Consider the following 14,551-nt stretch of genomic DNA (forward strand, 5'->3'; position numbering starts at 1 on the left):
CTCCTCTGATCTGAGAAGAAGTTTCTGACTGACAGTTTTAACAGTTAGGACAGAATTGAAGTTTGCTTGATTCACTTGAGGACTTGCTCCTGCTTCACTTCCTGCATCATCATCTAGAATAGTGCTGGGTATAGAGTTAGCATCACAAAAAGATACATGTATGGACTCTTCAATAGTTCTATGTTCTTTAAGTTAAACTCTAAATGTTTTGCTAGTGGTTGAGTATCCTACAAACCTTCCTTCATATGATTTTCTTTGTTATTAAGTATAAAATATTTGCATCCAAAAATATAAAACTACTTGACATTAGGGGGAGTTCCTTTCCAAAGCTCATATGGGGTTTTCTTCAAACCTTTTCTAATGATTGTTCTATATAGGATATAACAAGCTGTATTTATAGCTTCGGCCCACAAAAATATTGGAACATCATTTTCACAAAGCATTTCTCTAGTCATTTCTTGAAGGCTTCTGTTCCTTCTTTCAAGAACCCCATTTTGTTGAGGTGTTCTAGGCATGAAAAATTATGTGCTATTCCAAAATCATCACAAAAGTTTTCAAAATATTTATTTTCAAATTCTTTTCCATGGTCACTTCTTATGTGAGCAATTTTTGAATCCTTTTCATTTTGAATCTTTTTACAAAGAGAAGAAAAGGTATAAAAAGTATCATTTTTATGAGTCAAGAAAAGAACCCATCCATATCTTGAATAGTCATCAACCACTACCAAATCATAGTGTTTACCTCCCAAACTTTGAGTTCTAATGGGACCAAAAGGATCAATATGCAATATTTTTAATGGCTTTTTAGTAGAAATTTTATCTTTGGGTTTAAAAGAAGATTTTACTTGTTTGCCTAATTGACAAGCTTCACAAGTAATATCTTTGTCAAATTTGATATTTGGAATTCCTCTAATCTTAGAAATTTGGTACATGCTTGCATGTCCCAATTTCTTATGCCAAAGCCATTTTTCAGATTCAATAGATGTAAAACATGTTACTTTTTTATCTTTTAAATCCTCTAAAGTAAGTCCATATACATTGTTGCATCTTTTTGCTTCAAAAAAATATCACCGAATTTCTCACAAACAACTAAGTAATCCAATTTTCTAAATATAACCAAATATTCAAGATCACATAATTGGCTAATGCTTAGAAGATTATGTTTTAATCCATCAACAAGCAAAATATCATTTATGAAAGAAGAGAAGTTCTTACCCACTTTACCTATGGCCACAATTTTTTCTTTTTCGTTGTCATCGAAAGTAACAAAGCCTCCATCATATTCATCAAGTTTGATGAAGAATGTTAACTTTTCGGTCATATGCCTAGAACATCCATTATCCATATACCACATGTTGTCTTTTCTCTTGGATGCTAGGCAAACCTACAAAAATGCTTAAGTGACCTTAGATATCCAAATCTTTTTGGATCTTTTTATGCAAACCATCTTCTTTGTCCCAAGCCATTATAGTTACCAATAATTTTATAAATTTTATCACTAATCATTCTTTCACTTATGAAGCATTGAATGGGAAAGTGACCATCCCGATTGCATAATCTACAAAACTTTTTAGGTTGCTGTTTTTTCAGATTGGTTGGATTTTGAAATCTCATGTCATTCGAAGTGGAAGTCATATTAGCAAAAGAAGATTTTTCAAAAATAGTTTTTGAATCTTTATGAAAACTCAAACCAGCTTTGTCATAGAGAGGTTTTTGACTAGCGAAAAGTTGATTCAAATTTTCAGAACTTTGAGCAAAGTTAGCTAGATCTTCTTTTAGGCTTTTTAACTCTTTATACAACCTTTCATTTTCCTAAAAAAAATTAGATGTGCAACCATAGAATGATGGGATTCACAACCTTTAATTTTAGCCTTTAACCGCATATTTTTTTCAACAAGATCAACAGCATTTTCGGCTTTTCTTAATTTATCTTTGAGAAAACTATTTTCTGCTTTTAGAATGGCAACTTGAGATTTAAGTTCATAGTTTTCATTTAAGAAGCATATGATTTTTTCATTGAGATGATTTATCATAAGAAGGTCTTCAGAAGTAGGTTCAATGAGATGTACCTCATCAGCTTGATTGGCCATGAGACATGTTTGAGATTTGCTGTCTGATTCTTCCTCATCTTCGGAGTTGTTCTCCAAGTCTTTCCAAGATGTCATGAGTCCCTTCTTCTTTTCCCTTTTCGGCTTGTCTTTTTTTTCAGTTTTAGACCGTCAAACTTGTAATGTCTAGCTTCTCTGCAGTTGTGGCAAATGACCTTGCTTAAATTCCACTTAGGTTTTCTTGAACTGCCTCCTGTATTTCGTTTCTTTTGCTTCATCATTCTCTTGAATTTCATAGCAAACAAAAAAAAATCATCGCTAGATAAATCATCGCTGGATTCTTCATCAAAAGATTCAGTGACTGATTTGAGAGCAACTCTTTTCCTTTTGTAGGTCATATCATCAATGCCACTACTCTCAACTATTACAATGGCTTTAGTTTCCCACTCTTTAGTGAGACATCTCAATATTTTCCTTACAAGTACAGATTCTGAATGTTTGATTCCCAAAGCATCCAAGCCAGTGATGATAATGTTGAATCTTTCAAACATTTCATCAATTATTTCTTCTTCCTTTATTGAGAACATTTCGTATTCTCTGTTTACCATGTCTATTCTGGATCTTTTGACTTGGGATGTGCCTTCATGAGTAACTTGAAGCTTGTCCCAGATTTTCTTTGCTGTTGTGCATCTTGATACTCATCGGTATTCCTCGAAGCTGACAGCATAGTTAAGCAAGTTGACAGCTTTAGCGTTGAGCTCTATTTTCTTCCTGTTATCATCATTCCAATCTGCCTCTGCTTTGGGAATAACCACAGCATCAGCTCTTGTTGTGGTTAGAAATTGTGGTCCTTCCATGATTATCTTCCAAAGTCTGTAGTCTACAGACTGAACAAAAATCTTTATTCTTTCTTTCAAGTAACTGTAGTTCTTTCCATTGAAGAATGGAGGTCTATTACTTGATTGTCCTTCTATGAAAGTATAAGCCACCATATTAGAACCACTGTTGTTCTCCATCAAGATCTTTTCTCCAAGTTGCAAAGCTTGATCTTGTAAAACCTGCGAGATTAGTAAATAATTAGTGAATAAATTAGTTATTAATTAGGAAAATTATAGAATAGAATTTTATAGTTTAATACGATAGAGAAAATTAAAATAAGAAATTTGACACTAATTTTAAAAAATTTGGCCCAAAATTAGGCTGAACAGGCCAAACCGGTTGGACCAGACCTAAACCGCGCCCAAGGCCCATTATATAAAATCCACCAACAGCACCTTCTTCCCTCATTATACACATACACACACTGAAAGATAGATTGGAAGGAGAAAAATCTAGGTTCCAATTTCAATTCAACTTCAAACTCTTGTAACTTTTGATCCGGAGCTCCGATTGACGAGCCATCAGTGGTCACGCATTCGTCTCAAAATTTTCTACAAAACCCATTCAAAAATTTGGTAAGGGGTTCACTTTCCAGTTTCAATTTCTTCTCCCCTAATTTTCGAAAATCCAATGGGTATTATGTTAAACTTTTGGTGTAATTTCGGTGTTAAGGTTCAAATTAACCTGCGAGTATTATCGAGTTTAGCTTGTTTGAGCTATGGGTCAGGTAAGAATCCTCTCCCTTTGTGAGATGTGGATTTAGTGAACTCTATATTGATTATAGTGATAATTGTGATGTTATATTGAAATTGGTTATCGGTTGGAGTTAATTTGAGAAATTGGAAGCTAGAGGATTAGCTTTGGAGGCTGGGTATCATTGGTAAGGGGGCTGGAGTTGTGGACCCTATGGTTAGGGAACGCTTGAGGTGTTCCGGGTTATCGAAAAATCGGTCAAGGTAGGGTTCTGGTTTCTCGTATTTAATATGTAAGGTTTTGTGAAAACATAGGCTAGTTGACTGTAATCTTAATGAAATGTTGTGTTATCTTGTAATGGGTTATTGATTGGTGATTATGATTGAGGACTGATGAGAATAACTAATGAGAAATGTGAATTGTGATAGTTGATGAAATATTGAATGATGATGAAGATAGTAAGAAGATTTGTGAATCGTGTTGCATTAGTTTGTGAAACTGTATATGATAAAAATGCTAGGAATTGGGTATTTGCATATGATGGAAGAGATGGAATAGGTATAAAACTACTTTGTACATGATTAGCTTTGTTTTGGGGTGTGAGTTATTGGTTTCTTTTAAAGAAACTTGGTAAAAATAGAGGTTTTAGATTTGTTGAGAAAAACTTATTTTTGACCAAACTTTGTCAAGCTATAACTTGGCTTCCGGACCCCCAAATGATTTCAACCTTATTTTTTATGAAAGTTAGGTCTGTGAAGTTTACGCCGTTCAAAAAATGGATGAAAAATAATTTAAAACGAAAAAGTTATGCACGTCGAAAATTTAGGGTTTAAAATTCAAATTCTGCAAATTTCAGACTTAGCCAAATTTTTGGCAAAATATCCTTGCATGCGTACGCATACAGGGGGCATACTCATGCGTTCTATTCTGTCCAATGCGTATGCATACGTAGACAGGTGCATACATATGCATCCTGGTCCAAAAAGAGACCTATGTGTATGCATACCTCTTGCATGCGTACGCATACCCATGTTTTTTAGCAAATCATTATTTTGTGTTTTTAAGCCAATTTGACCTCCTAAATCTCTGTTTTCACACTATTAGTTCTAAATTTAGATAGTAAGCTTAGTAATAAAATAGAGTTAGGAAATAGAGATAACTTAGAGATAAAGTAAAAGTTGAAAGTGATGAGATTAGGCTATGGAAAGCAATGTTACTTGGAAGTAAAGGAAGGTCTAGAGTAACTGAACTGAGATGTTAATGATGCGATTGAGGATGACTATGTGTGGTCGGCATGGTCAAGGTGTGTGTGTGGCCAGAACGGTTGAGATGTGTATGGCTGGAATGGTCGAGAGGACAAGATTTGGGTGTGATCCTGCTTGCTCGATAACTTGAAAAATGTATTCGGATGGCAGATTGAGGACAGAAGTTCCCTCTCTTATCGTGATGAGTGTGTGGGAAAAGTGGAAAGGCACTCTCCTTTGTATTGTTTCCCCATATTCTTCTTTGGTTAAAATGTGGAAAGGCACGCTCTTTTGATGTGGAAAGGCACTCTCCTTCGTATCCCCTCCAGGAGAAGGTGAAAAGGCACACTCTTTCGATGTGTAAAGGCACTCTCCTTCATTTATGATCCTCTTAGAGATGCGTAATCTAGAGATAAATGTCTGGGTTAGCTACCAGATGTGTCGGGTTCTGGCGATTTAACCGATACGTGAACTCACTGCCAGTAGGACAGGCATGCATCATGTTGCATTTGTTTGCTTTGTTTGGGTCTGCATAATTGTTCTAGTTTGCCTATCTGATAAATTTTGTTTAACTGATAACTGTGATACTTGTTGTAACTTTTCTTTAAATGTGTTTGCCTTGTATTTGCTTGTGTTTGTGATTGCCTTTCTGTTTTAAGTACCTTGGCGGTGGACAGGTGATAATTTTAATTTGATTTGAAATGGGCCAGAGGCCGGGTTGAGTTTATTTAGGCTGGAGGCCGAACTAGTTTTATTTGGGCCATAGGCCGTGACTTGTTGGGTCAGTGGTAAGGGTTAGAGTTGAATGAGACAGTGAGTGGGTTATGATGAGCGGATAATTTATACGCTTTTTGGCATTGTTTTTAGTATGTTTTAGTATGTTTTAGTTAGTTTTTATTATATTTTTATTAGTTTTTAGTTAAAATTCACTTTTCTAGAATTTACTATGAGTTTGTGTGTTTTTCTATGATTTCAGGTATTTTCTGGCTGAAATTGAGGGACCTGAGCAAAAATCTGATTCAGAGGCTGAAAAGGACTGCAGATGCTGTTGGATTCTGACCTCCCTGCACTCAAAGTGAATTTTCTAGAGTTACAGAAGCCCAATTGGAGCGCTCTCAGTTGCGTTGGAAAGTAGACATCCTGGGCTTTCCAGCAATGTATAATAGTTCATACTTTGCCCGAGATTTGATGGCCCAAATAGGCTTTCCAAGTCAGCTCAAGAATTCTGGCGTTTAACACCGGAACTGGCACAAGAATGGGAGTTAAACGCCCAAACTGGCACAAAAGCTGGCGTTTAATTCCAAGAAAAGTCTCTACACATAAAAGCTTCAATGTTCAGCCCAAGCACACACCAAGTGGGCCCGAAAGTGGATTTTTATGTAATTTACTCATCTTTGTAAACCCTAAGCTACTAGTTCTCTACAAATAGGACCTTTTGCTATTGTATTCTGATCTTGGTTCTTCTGGTTCCCTCTCTAGGGCCGAAGCCAATGATCACTATTATCACTTATGTATTTTCAACGGTGGATTTTTTACACACCATAGATTAAGGTGTGGAGCTCTGCTGTACCTCGAGTATTAATGCAATTACTATTGTTCTTCTATTCAATTCAGCTTATTCTTGTTCTAAGATATTCATTCGTACCCAAGAACATGAAGAATGTGATGATTATGTGATGCTCATCATCATTCTCACTTATGAACGCGTGCCTGACAACCACTTCCGTTCTACAAGCAAACAAGGCTTGAATGTTTATCTCTTGGATTTCTTAATCAGAATCTTCGTGGTATAAGCTAGAATTGATGGCGGCATTCAAGAGAATCTGGAAGGTCTAAACCTTGTCTGTGGTATTCTGAGTAGGATTCAAGGATTAAATGACTGTGATGAGCTTCAAACTCCTGAAGGCTGGGCGTTAGTGACAGACGCAAAAGAATCACTGGATTCTATTCCAACCTGATTGAGAACCGACAGATGATTAGCCGTGCTGTGACAGAGCGCGTTGAACATTTTCACTGAGAGGACGGGACTGTAGCCATTGACAACGGTGATGCCCAACATACAGCTTGCCATGGAAAGGAGTAAGAAGGATTGGATGAAGACAGTAGGAAAGCAGAGAGACGGAAGGGACAAAGCATCTCCATACGCTTATCTAAAATTTTCACCAATGAATTACATAAGTATCTCTATCCTTATTTTATGTTTTATTCATCTTTTAATCATTAATCCTCCATAACCATTTGAATCCGCCTGACTGAGATTTACAAGATGACCATAGCTTGCTTCATACCAACAATCTCAGTGGGATCGACCCTTACTCGCGTAAGGTTTATTACTTGGACGACCCAGTGCACTTGCTGGTTAGTTGTGCGAAGTTGTGATAAAGAGTTGAGATTGCAATTGAGCGTACCATGTTGATGGCGCCATTGATGATCACAATTTCGTGCACCAAGTTTTTGGCGCCGTTACCGGGGAATTAAATGTCCTAACTACAATTTCGTATTTGTTCCCTGCAATAACAGTGCCAAGTTTTGATCCGGCAACCACACCAAGTTTTTGGCGTCGTTGCCGGGGATTGTTTGAGTTTGGACAACTGACGGTTCATCTTGTTGCTTAGATTATGTAATTTTATTTTATGTTTAAGCTTTTTACTTTTCGAAAATTTTTCAAAAATACAAAAAAATTTTATAAAATCTTAAAATCAAAAAAATGTTTTATGTTTCTTGTTTGAGTCTAGTGTCTAATTTTAAGTTTGGTGTCAATTGCATTCATCTAATTTTCAAAAAATTGCATGCATTGTGTTCTTCATTGATCTTCAAGTTGTTCTTGATGATTTCATTGCTCTGATCTTTAAATTCTCTTGTCTTGAGTGTTTTGTTGTTTCTCATATGCATTCTCAATTTGTTAGTGTCAATAGTATACAAACTTCTAAGTTTGGTGTCTTGCATGCATTGTTTATTTGATTTTAGTGGCATTTTGATTATTCTTCATCATTAAAAATCCAAAAAATTTTTAATTTGTGTCTTTTCAAGTCAATAATACAGAGAATTAAAGATTCAGAACATACAGCAGAAAAATTATACAGAAAAAGCTGGGCGTTCAAAACGCCCAGTGAGGAAGGAAAACTGGCGTTTAAACGCCAGCCAGTGTACCTGGCTGGGCGTTAAACGCCCAAAAGGGGTGAGTTTTGGGCGTTAAACGCCAGAATGTATACCATTCTGGGCATTTAACGCCAGGATGGCACAAGAGATAAGATTTTGTTTTTAACTCAAATTGTTTTTCAAGTTTTCAAAATTTTTCAAAATCAAATCTTTTTCAAATCATATATTTTCAATCATATATTTTTAAAATCAATTTCTTTCCATTTTCAAAAATACTTGCTAATAATTAATGATTTAATTCAACATTTCAGGTATGTTGCCTTTTCTGTTGAGAAAGGCTTAATGTCTGAATCATATATTTTAAATTTCTTATTAGCCAAGTCATTAATTTTCAAAATCAAGTCTTTTTAAATTGTTTTTCAAATCATATCTTCTCAATCATATCTTTTTAAAACTATATCTTTTCAATCATGTCTTTTTAATCACATCTTTTTCAAAATAGTTTTCAATCATATCTTTTTTATTTCTAATTTCAAATTCTTTTTCAAAATCCCTTTATTTCTTTCCTACTCTTAGTTTTCGAAAATCATCAATCAATTTTCAAAAATTCTTTTAAAATCTTTTACTTTAATTTTCGAAAATTCTTCCCCTCTTCTCACATCCTTCTATTTATGGACTAACACTCCTCCTCAATGCACAATTCGAACTCTATCTCTCTTGATAAGTTCGAATTCTTCTACCTCTTCCTTCTATTTTTCTTTTCCTCTGACACCTCAAGGAATCTCTATACTGTGACATAGAGGATTCCATATTTTCTTGTTCTCTTCTCTTTCATATGAGCAGGAGCAAAGACAAAAGCATTCTTGTTGAGGCTGACCCTGAACCTGAAAGGACCTTGAAGCGAAAGCTAAGAGAAGCAAAAGCACAACTCTCTGTAGAGGACCTAACAGAAATCTTCAAAGAAGAAGAACCCATGGCAGCCGAAAATAACAACAATGCCAACAATGCAAAAAAGGTGCTGGGTGACTTTACTGCACCTACTCCCGACTTCTATGGGAGAAGCATCTCTATCCCTGCCATTGGAGCAAACAACTTTGACCTTAAGCCTCAATTAGTTTCGCTAATGCAACAGAATTGCAAGTTCCATGGACTTCCATTGGAAGATCCTCATCAGTTTTTAGCTGAATTCTTACAAATCTGTGACATTGTCAAGACCAATGGGGTTGACCCTGAGGTCTACAAACTTATGTTATTCCCTTTTGCTGTAAGAGACAGAGCTAGGATATGGTTGGACAAACAACCTAAAGAAAGCCTGAACTCTTGGGAAAAGCTAGTCAATGCCTTCTTGGCAAAGTTCTTTCCACCTCAAAAATTGAGTAAGCTTAGAGTGGAAGTCCAAACCTTCAGACAGAAGGAAGGTGAATCCCTCTATGAAGCTTGGGAAAGATACAAACAATTGATCAGAAAGTGTCCTTCTGACATGCTTTCTGAATGGAGCATCATAGGAATCTTCTATGATGGTCTGTCTGAACTGTCCAAGATGTCATTGGACAGCTCTGCTGGAGGATCTCTTCATCTGACGAAGACGCCTGCAGAAGCTCAAGAACTCATTGAAATGGTTGCAAATAACCAATTCATGTACACTTCTGAAAGGAATCCTGTGAACAATGGGACGATTCAGAAGAAAGGAGTTCTTGAGATTGATACTCTGAATGCCATATTGGCTCAGAACAAAATATTGACTCAGCAAGTCAATATGATTTCTCAAAGTCTGTCTGGAATGCAAGCTGCACCAGACATTACTAAGGACGCTTCATTTGAAGAAGAAGCTTATGATCCTGAGAACCCTTCAATGGAAGAGGTGAATTACATGGGAGAACCCTATGGAAATACCTATAATCCTTCATGGAGAAATCACCCAAATCTCTCATGGAAGGATCAACAGAGACCTCAACAAGGTTTCAACAACAATAATGGTGGAAGAAACAGGTTTAGCAATGGCAAGCCTTTTCCATCATCTTCTCAGCAACAGACAGAGAATTCTAAGCAGAGCCACTCTGACTTAGCAACCATGGTCTCTGATCTAATCAAAATCACTCAAAATTTCATGACTGAAACAAGGTCCTCCATTAGAAACTTGGAGGCACAAGTGGGTCAGTTGAGTAAGAAAGTTACTGAACTCCCTCCTAGCACACTTCCAAGCAATACAGAAGAGAATCCAAAAGGAGAGTGTAAGGCCATCAACATGGCCGAACTTGGAGAGGAGGAAGAGGCAGTGATCGCCACTGAGGAAGACCTCAATGGACGTCCACTGACCTCCAATGAGTTCCCTAATGAGGAACCATGAGAATCTGAGGCTCACACTGAGACCATAGAGATTCCATGGATTTACTTCTGCCATTCATGAGCTCTGATGAGTATTCTTCCTCTGAAGAGGATGAAGATGTCACTGAAGAGCAAGTTGCCAAGTACCTTGGAGCAATCATGAAGCTAAATGACAAGTTATTTGGTAATGAGACTTGGGAGAACGAACCTCCTTTGCTCACCAAAGAACTGGATGACTTGACTGGGCAGAGATTACCTCAAAAGAGACAGGACCCTGGGAAGTTTTCAATACCTTGTACCATAGGTACCATGACCTTTAAAAAGGCTCTGTGTGACTTAGGGTCAAGTATAAACCTCATGCCTCTCTCTATAATGGAGAAGCTAGGGATCTTTGAGGTACAAGCTACAAGAATCTCACTAGAGATGGCAGACAATTCAAGAAAACAAGCTTATGGACTTATAGAGGATGTTCTGGTAAAGGTTGAAGACTATTACATCCCTGCTGATTTTATAGTCCTAGAGACTGGGAAGTGCATGGATGAATCCATCATCCTTGGCAGACCCTTCCTAGCCACAGCAAAGGCTGTGATTGAGGTTGACAGAGGAGAATTGATCATTCAAGTGAATGAAAAATCCTTTGTGTTTAAGGCTCAAGGACATCCCTCTATTAACATGGAGAGGAAGCTGGTGCATGAAATTGCAATCACACTTTTGCAATCCCGCACAACTAACCAGCAAGTGCACTGCGTCGTCCAAGTAATACCTTGCGTGAGCAAGGGTCGATCCCACGGAGATTGTCGGCTTGAAGCAAGCTATGGTTATCTTGTAAATCTTAGTCAGGATATCAGAAATTATCAGGATTGATTGTGAAAAGCAAAAGAACATGAAATAGGTACTTGTTTTGCAGTAATGGAGAATAGGTTGAGGCTTCGGAGATGCTCCATCTTCTGAATCTCTGCTTTCCTACTGTCTTCTTCATCAAACACGCAAGGCTCCTTCCATGGCAAGCTGTATGTAGGGTTTCACTGTTGTCAGTGGCTACCTCCCATCCTCTCAGTGAAAACGTTCCTATGCTCTGTCACAGCATGGCTAATCATCTGTCGGTTCTCGGTCAGGCCGGAATAGAATCCATTGATTCTTTTGCGTCTGTCACTAACGCCCCGCCTGCTAGGAGTTTGAAGCACGTCACAGTCATTCAGTCATTGAATCCTACTCAGAATACCACAGACAAGGTTTAGACCTTCCGGATTCTCTTGAATGCCGCCATCAGTTCTAGCTTATACCACGAAGATTCTGGTTAAGGAATCCAAGAGATATCTACTCAATCTAAAGTAGAACAGGGGTGGTTGTCAGGCACATGTTCATAGTTGAGAATGATGATGAGTGTCACGGATCATCACATTCATCCGGGTTAAGAGCAAGTGATATCTTAGAATGGAAGCAAGCATGATTGAATAAGAAACAGTAGTAATTGCATTAATCCATCAAGACACAGCAGAGCTCCTCACCCCCAACCATGGGGTTTAGAGACTCATGCCGTGGAAGGTATACAATGAAATGTGTAAAAATGTCATGAGGTTCCGATACAATGTCAAAAGATCCTATTAATAGTAGACTAGTAACCTAGGGTGTACAGAAATGAGTAAATGACGTAAAAATCCACTTCTGGGTCCACTTAGTGTGTGCTTGGGCTGAGCAGTGAAGCATTTTCGTGTAGAGACCTTTTCTGGAGTTAAACGCCAGCTTTCATGCCAGTTTGGGCGTTTAACTCCAAGTTTCATGCCAGTTCCAGCGTTAAACGCTGGAAATTCTGAGGCTGATTTGCCACGCCGATTTGGGCCATCAAATCTTGGGCAAAGTATGGACTATCATATATTGCTGGAAAGCCCAGGATGTCTAATTTCCAACGCCGTTGAGAGCGCGCCAATTGGGCTTCTGTAGCTCCAGAAAATCCACTTCGAGTGCAGGGAGGTCAGAATCCAACAGCATCTGCAGTCCTTTTCAGTCTCTGAATCAGATTTTTGCTCAAAACCTTCAATTTCAGTCAGAAAATACCTGAAATCACAGAACAACACACAAACTCATAGTAAAGTCCAGAAAAGTGAATTTTAACTAAAAACTAATAAAAATATACTAAAAACTAACTAAAAGATACTAAAAACATACTAAAAACAATGCCAAAAAGGGTACAAATTATCCGCTCATCAGAAGCATGAAGAGCTTCTCTCAAAACAGAGCCAAACAGAGCCTCCACAGTCAAACTCTAAGTTTGGTGTTGGGAGGCCACAACCAAATTCTAAGTTTGGTGTTGAACCCCCACATTCAAACTCTAAGTTTGGTGTTGGGAGGTTCCAACATTGCTCTGAGTATCTGTGAGGCTCCATGAGAGCCCACTGCCAAGCTACTGACATTAAAGAAGCGCTTGTTGGGAGGTAAACCAATGTTATATTTATCTATTTCCCTTTGTTATTTTCTGTTTTCTATAGGTTGATAATCATGGGAAGTCACAAAATTTATTGAAAAAACAAAAACAGAATGAAAAACAGAAAGAAAAACAGCACACCCTGGAGGAAAAGCTTGCTGGCGTTTAAACGCCAGTAAAGGCAGCAAATGGGCGTCAAACGCCCAGTCTGGCACCATTCTGGGCGTTTAATGCTAGAAAGGGGCACCAGACTGGCGTTTAACGCCAGAAATGGACATCAAGCTGGCGTTAAACGCCAGAAATGGGCACCAGCTCGGCGTTTAACGCCAGGATTGGCAGAAAGAGCAATTTTGCTCGCCACTTGGTGCAGGAATGAATTATCCTTGACACCTCAGGATCTGTGGACCCCACAGGATCCCCACCTAGCCCACCACTCTCTCTCTTCTTCACCCATTCACCAATCACCTCAACACCTCTTCCCCAAAAAATCCCTCACCTATCAAATCCTAACATTCTCTTCACCACTCACATCCATCCTTCATAAAACCCCACCTACCTTACCATTCAAATTCAAACCACTTTTCCTCCCAAACCCACCCATACATGACCGAACCCTACCCCTCTCTCCACCCCTATATAAACCCATCTTCACCCCTTCATTTCCACACAACCTAAACACTACTTCTTCCCCCTTAGCCGAAACACAAAGCCCCATCCATCTCCTCTATTTCTTCTTCTTCTACTCTCTTCTTTCTTCTTTTGCTCGAGGACGAGCAAACCTTCTAAGTTTGATGTGGTAAAAGCATTGCTTTTTGTTTTTCCATAACCATTTATGGCACCTAAGGCCGGAGAAACCTCTAGAAAGAGGAAAGGGAAGGCAAAAGCTTCCACCTCCGATCATGGGAGATGGAGAGATTTATCTCAAGGGTGCATCAAGACCACTTCTATGAATTTGTGGCCATGAAGAAGGTGATCCCCGAGGTTTCTTTCAAACTCAAAAAGAGTGAATATCCGGAGATCCGACATGAGATTCAAAGAAGAGGTTGGGAAGTTCTTACCAACCCCATTCAACAAGTCAGAATCTTAATGGTTCAAGAGTTCTATGCCAATGCATCGATCACTAAGAACCATGATCAAAGTGTGAACCCGAACCCAAAGAATTGGCTTACAATGGTTCGGGGAAAATTCTTAGATTTTAGTCCGGAAAATGTAAGGTTGGCATTCAACTTGCCCATGACGCAAGGAGATGAACACCCTTACACTAGAAGGGTCAACTTTGATCAAAGGTTGGACCAAGTCCTCATAGACATTTGTGAAGAGGGCGCTCAATGGAAGAGAGATTCAAGAGGAAAGCCGGTTCAACTGAGAAGGCATGACCTCAAGCCCGTGGCTAGGGGATGGTTGGAGTTTATCCAACGCTCAATCATTCCCACTAGCAACCGGTCCGAAGTTACTATAGACCGAGCCATCATGATTCATAGCATCATGATTGGAGAGGAAGTAGAAGTCCATGAGGTTATAGCCCAAGAACTTTATAAGGTGGCGGACAAGTCCTCTACCTTGGCAAGGTTAGCCTTTCCTCATCTCATTTGTCACCTATGTTATTCAGTTGGAGTTAACATAGAGGGAGACATCCTCATTGATGAGGACAAGCCCATCACTAAGAAAAGGATGGAGCAAACAAGAGATCCCACTCATCATGAAATCCCTGAGATACCTCAAGGGATGCACTTTCCTCCACAAAACTATTGGGAGCAAATCAACACCTCCCTAGGAGAATTGAGTTCCAACATGGGACAACTAAGGGTGGAGCACCAAGAACATTCCATCCTCCTCCATGAA

At 38.5% G+C, this 14,551-nt stretch overlaps 1 non-coding gene across 1 annotated transcript; it reads right to left on the bottom strand.

Moving 5' to 3' along the window:
• Positions 1 to 9,340: 9,340 nt before the first annotated feature.
• Positions 9,341 to 9,448, bottom strand: LOC130958724 (small nucleolar RNA R71). The gene has a single exon (XR_009077831.1). It is a non-coding gene; the product is annotated as a small nucleolar RNA R71 (small nucleolar RNA).
• Between the last annotated feature and the right edge of the window lie 5,103 nt (positions 9,449 to 14,551).

Source organism: Arachis stenosperma, chromosome 10 (genome assembly GCF_014773155.1).
Source record: "Arachis stenosperma cultivar V10309 chromosome 10, arast.V10309.gnm1.PFL2, whole genome shotgun sequence".
In the NCBI taxonomy this organism is placed as follows: Eukaryota; Viridiplantae; Streptophyta; class Magnoliopsida; order Fabales; family Fabaceae; genus Arachis; species Arachis stenosperma.